The 6,347-nt window shown below is 44.6% G+C and overlaps 1 long non-coding RNA gene across 1 annotated transcript in view; it reads left to right on the forward strand.

Moving 5' to 3' along the window:
• Positions 1-6,347, forward strand: part of LOC135192291 (uncharacterized) — a 47,375-nt gene that overhangs the window by 25,220 nt on the left and 15,808 nt on the right. The window lies entirely within an intron of this gene.

Raw genomic sequence — 6,347 nt, forward strand, 5'->3', positions numbered from 1 at the left:
CTGGAGGCCTCAGTTTGATATTCCCAGTCCTGTGATTTTGAAACTGTGTATCCTGGGGGAAGATTAGAGGAAAAATAATCGTTGTATTTTAGCAAAATATCACTTAAAATAACCCCCTGCCTTTCACATCATGCTTAGATAGTCCAGCAGTGGTTATTACTGGATGATCAATACAGAGCATTCCTGCTGCTCAGCTGTGGCTCGATTTAACCAAGTAACAAGGTGTGGTGGGATGAAATTATCTCCCAAATCAATCACCAGACTAGATCAGAAGGGTTTGTGTGACCAGCAGGAGTAGGGAGGTGATCATGCCCCTGTACTCAGCACTCATGAGACCACATCTCAAGTAATGTGTGTGCATCTCTGTGTATAAGGAGGTGCATGTGGACATACCTGTACAGGCAGGAAAGATTAGAGCAGAGGGAACCATTTGACTTGAAGTTCTTTCTCAGTTCACTACCCTAGCCATGCTGGAAGAGATGAGTAGAGAAATGTACTTGGGCAGAGAGCTGTGGTTGGATCGGCAATAAGCTGCAGGCATCAAGGTGCACGCTATTATAGCAGGTAAGGTTGTAAAACCAGGAATGCTGAAGGTTCAGGACAACCACTGATATAGCTGATGCTAAGTGGAGAGAGGGGGAAATGATAGAGGGAAAGGTGTGGCTGTGGAAGGTAGGAACTCTTCAGAAGAGTAGGAGGTGAACTATTTGTCTGCTGGAACTCAGAGGTAGAGAATGGGGTAAGAGGGCCTGAAGAGTTTCCCCACAGAAAAGAGATCTGGGAATTAAAAAATGGAAAAATACCAGCATAAGGTCATCACATTCCCTTGGTGAGCACTCAGCACAGAGACAGGCCCTGGACCCAGCATCAGAGGCCAGACGCAGAACCTGGAGATCCACTCTGTGTTGGATTTCCCCGCCTCCTGGCAGGAGCAGTTGCAAAGCTGACCTGGGGAAGTGTTTCTCCAGCCAGCACTTGCTGGAACAGTAGCTGTGCACATTTGCTCAGTAAAAAGGGAAGTGCCTGCATTAAATATAAAGGAGTTCTGAAATAGGAAGTGTGCAGTATACACTGGTTAACTGTTTCTGCTTTCCCACCACTGTCAAATGCAGCAGTCCTGGGCACTGGGGCTGGAAGAGGTCCAGCCTGTCTAACTGCGGTACAGGCCCTGTGCCTCACCACTGGTATCTACTGAGAGGGCCCTACTATGGTGGACACAGTGTTGTGCAACAAGGAGAAAGAGCATTTAGAGGGGAGTCTGGGGCAGCCAGCTCCTCCATGTTAAGCAGACTCTAAGAGGGAAGGTTGATGAGTAGTGCTGTTAACATATTGCCTAATAGATTGATGAAATGTGAAAGAAGCAAATTTTGCTTCACTCGGAGGGACACAGCCTCTTCACCTTTCTGTGCATTTTATCCTTCCTGAGAAAACCTCCTCCCACCACTGCTGTGTCTCTCAAGGGTAGAAAATAAAGATTCACCTCCCGTGTACTTCCACCTGTGTAACAACTTTCAGCCTCAGCTTGGCTGCATGCAGCTATCCAGAAAACAATCATGCCATCATATTCTCCTACTTCATTTCTAAGTAGCCCTGGGACTACTTCATAGAGCCACAAACTTTTCTCTAGCTTGGCACCACACAACATGCTGGTCCCAACAGCACCACGCTGGCACAAGTAAGTGCTGGTCCAAAGTGTTTTCCTCTGAAAGGAGCATTGCTCTTGCAGCCAGATGTTTCTAGGGTCTAAGCTGCCTTAGGAAATCCTCTGTGCTGTTGGCACCTAAGCTACTACACATGGTCTTTTGTCTCATCCATGAAGCGTGCAAAAGGCATACTGAAAATATACCCTCTCCCAGTAAAACTATTCCTGCCTTTAGTTTCACCTTCTGAACCCAGGGAGGGGGAACTTAATTTACAGTGACTGTTGAACCAAGAGAGCACAGAAAAAAAATGACTCCCAGTTCCTGGTGAAGCAAATAGGTGCCCCTTTCCACAGCCTGCTCCTCAGGGCACAACAGCAACATTTCAGCAGTCACAGGCTTGCTTGAAGTGACCACAACTCTGCATTCCTTCTGCTTTACACAAGGCATCGTGGCTTTTTTCAGGGAATGTGTCTCAGTGTTGTCTTCTAAGGCAGCAGGCAGAGCTTTCAAGGACCCATCTCTACTACCTGACGGCACTTTTCCTTTTCTTCAGGCTGACACCTCCTCAGTGAATTTGTTTCTTCAGTATCATCCCTAGGTTATGGGAAAGCAAAAGTATTTTCTTTTCTCATTTTACCACAAGGAGCACATCTCAGAAAAGAAATGGGCTGCAAAGAGGTTAAAATTGTTTAAAGTTAAAAGGGGCCTAGAAGGCTTGTAACATTAGAGGTTTAGTGCTCAGTTTCATTTTGTCTCTACTGACAACTGGAAATACCTCAATTAAATCGGCAGAGAAAGGAATTAAAGAGGAACTGCTGCTGCCTGGGGAAGTAGGGCAAGTCAGATCCTATCAGATAAGTGACACAGGGACAGCAGGAGCAGATGTCAAAAGTCAGCCCTGCTCAGCTCCTAGAAGTGTCTGTTGTCCAAACAGCTCTGGGCTGTCAGATCCTGCACATTTTGCACCATCAGCAATAGTGCTGAGGAAACAGACAGGACCTGAATAAATTTTTTGTTTCTAGCAAAAAGCTGACATTGAAAGATCCTCACAAGCATTTCAATCCTGTTCCCCAAGTGCTCTCTTACAGCAAGCATACTGTCCATCATTCAGGCAGAAATCTTCACTTCCAATTTCCCAGGCAGGTGTAGCCAGCAAACTACAATAAAGCTACTCAGATGAGGGCAATTCTAAGCCTGATGAAAAATTTTTACTGTAAAGGACCATTGCATTAAGCCCTCAATAAGACTAATTTTTCATTCAGTTCATCCTTAATCCTGATTTCAACACTTTTTATAGGATACAAGTCATTGGTGTCCGGCTTCCTTTACACCAAAGCAGGTCCATGAAATGAGCACAGCCACCACAAAGATCCATGTCATGGATATAGCACACATAACTGCACACTCTTATTACTTTGGTGTCTAACTCTTACTGCCTTCTTGTGTCAGATTTCCTTGTCTATGTGGTGATCTGTGTACCTACAGAGGTACTCCATGGTGTTTCTACAGATAATTTACCCATAGATCCCTGAAGATCATAAAGAAGCTTGGTCTTGCTCACCAGACCCAGATGGGTAACTTCTCAACTGCTTAACATTCTTCCATATAAACTAACCAGTTCTTTAGGTAGGAGGTGCTTTGGTACTCTTTCCCCTTCATAGACAGCACAAGCAGGGAACTTATTTGGACCCTAAATCTCCCTGCTGGCCAGCCCCACACTTGGAGCAGTTATTAGACTAGCACAGGGTATGGTGACAAATAAATGAACCTTAAATGATACACAGAGAGGAAACCTACATAATAATTTAAAAAACCCAAACAGTTAACCTCCTTTTGTAAAAAATTGTTTTTAATCTGGCCAAATTTAAAACATTGTCATCATTATAGACAGGATGGACAACTCATGTGGTGTAGAACTTTCTCCTGTTGCAAGTCTGCTCAGCTCTCTTCACACTCCACTAAAGCTTATGCTATCCAAGCCTTTCTTATAAATCTATTCCTACATCTCCTTTTTCCTCTATTACTGATTGGATTTCCCTTAATGGACCTCTGCGTTTTACAGTCTTTGGAAGACTTTCCAGTTCTGTGGTCAGATAGGCCACTGTGTAACCAAAGATAGCCCTTGCACTTAGGAAGTGAATAGTCATGCAGCTAATCAGTTCAGTCACAAAAGAGGGCAATCCTTGAGATCATACTACTGTGCCAGTGCTGAACCACTAAGTACAACTGGTGTGTTTGAAGACTTCAGGTGTTTTCCCAGAGCATGCAGACTGCTGTCCTAAAAGAAAGCTCTGCTCTCTCTCTCAGGTGGCCAGCACCAGAACAAGAGGACACAGCCTCAGGCTGTGCCAGGGGAGATTTAGGCTGGAGGTGAGGAGAAAGTTCTTCACTGAGAGAGTCATTGGACACTGAATGGGCTGCCCGGGGAGGTGGTGGAGTCGCCGTCCCTGGGCTGTTCAAGGCAGGATTGGGCGTGGCACTTGGTGCCATGGTCTGGCCTTGAGCTCTGTGGTAAAGGGTTGGACTTGAGGATCTGTGAGGTCTCTTCCAACCCTGTTGATACTGTGTGATACTGTCTCCTCTGGAGACATTCAAAATCTGCCTGGATGCATTCTTGTGTGACCCTCTCTAGGTGATCCTGCTCTGGCAGGGGGGTTGGAGTAGATGATCTTTCAAAGTCTCCTTACTGTGGGGAAAGTGTGTAAATTTCCTTTAAATATTGAAATAGGCACCCTAAAGAGGTGACTTCTGCTGAAGGACTTCATGTACCTGCATGCAAAACCAGAGAAACACCATTTCTCATAAACACACAGATACTTCTTCTCTTAAACCTAATGGGTGTGACAGGCACCCCTGAAGTTATATGGGCCCATAAAACTACCTAATTACCTGATACCTTTGCTTACAATTGCAACAGGACCTGTACTTGTGAGTCCATAGTACAGCTGGCAATTACTGGGCTTCTGTTGTTTTACAGTAACAACTGCATGATGTACCATCAAAGATCCTGGTTGCACTACAGTGTACAAAGTTGTAGCAAAGCACTTCCACTTCCAGACAATCCACAAGTGACAGTAATAGGAAAAGTACAAGAAATCAATATACAGAATGATTAATTAAAAAAGCAGGTGAAATTGCTGATGGAAAGAGTGAGATGCTGGCATTGTTTTCTTGAAAAGCCTGCTCCCATGGAAATCACTAACAAACCTGTCTTGACCCAAATTCTGGCTGCACAACAAACAAGGCAGGCTGTCTGTTTCCCTGCCTCACGCCCTTGACATCAGCTGCTCCTAGGCAAGGGGCTTAGAGGTGCTCCTGTCACATCTACATGGCACCTGGAAAACCTCTGTGAGCATTTTCCTCTTTGCTCAGGCAAACAGAAAGGTGTGACAGCTCCCTATTCTTTTGTAGCTGAAGAACGTCTGATGTTACTGTCCCTCTGTGTTCAGCTTCCTAGCTAGCAGACAGCTCATTCTGAGGTGGTATTGCTGATCCTCTTGGGGCTTTCGCTTTCCACTAGCAACTCCTTAAGGAGCTTCTCTTGCTGCAATATACAGTGCAGTACACCAGCAATAATTAGTCAGAAGCAGCTGTACAGGCTCTGTGGAGACCTGCCTGGACCAAGTTAATGACCTGCCATCATGAAACTCACTCTCTCCTCTATACCACTACTGTTTTGTAAGACTTGAACGCTCATGAGAAGTGCAGCCAGAAACCAGATGAGCTCTTCTAAATTCATGAATAATGAAAAAGATGTATTCAGCTGCCTTGCAGGTTGTGCCACAGGAAGATTATTCAAGTGAGCTCCTTCCTAAGCAGAAAATCCCTGCAGAAAGGCCATGCATGTGATACAGTGAGTTGTGCACCCAACTTCAATGAGAATTTCCTCTTGCATAACCATAAATACAGTCAGCTGCATAAGCAGGCTCTCTCCCCACGTTGCACCTTACGTCAGTATCCACTTGGTGAGCTTGAGTAAGAGATGATAATCTTGCTCCTGAGCAGTAAGTAGTTGTTTCAGCCACAGAAGAAAAAAGTGGAATAGTATATGAGCTTAACTATGTACTGTGAGCATTAGTGTGGAGGTGACTAAAGACAAACCCTGGTAACAAACAGGCTGCTGATCTTTTCCTTGCTAAAATCTACAGCTAGCAGGTGAGGAGAGAACAAAGCACAAAATGAAAAAGAAAATAAAGAAAGAACTTTGTATGTCTTTTCAAGTACATGGCTTTCTCTATTCATTGATACTTCCTATGTGGCACAAACAGAACAGGTTTACAGTTCAAGCAACTGCTCCAGATTTCTGAAGGCAGAGGCTTCCCCACCCAGTCTCATCAAAAAAGAAAGCTGCTTTCAACTTCCAGCATTTCACCCTTAGGCAAGTGTGAGAGTGGATTTAAAGAGGAGCATGCTTCCTGTTCAATCACTGCCACTACTCACACTGCTAAGTGCTCTAAAAAGAAACTTCTAGAGCAGTTCCCCTGCTACACTCAAGGCAGGGCAGAAGGTAGAAAAGTTGGGAATGAAGAATTGAGCCTGAGTGTAAGGGTGGCCAAGGTAGGGGGAAGTTGTTCTTTTAGTTTTTTATTATTTAAGTTGCTTCTTATCACCCTACTCCAATTTCTAAATTGACAATTTACCCCCAAATTAGAGTCAACTTTTGGTCACAGTAGTGGGTTAATTATGTCCCAGTCTCTATCTCTA

Source organism: Pogoniulus pusillus, chromosome 3, assembly GCF_015220805.1.
Source record: "Pogoniulus pusillus isolate bPogPus1 chromosome 3, bPogPus1.pri, whole genome shotgun sequence".
NCBI classification, from domain to species: Eukaryota; Metazoa; Chordata; class Aves; order Piciformes; family Lybiidae; genus Pogoniulus; species Pogoniulus pusillus.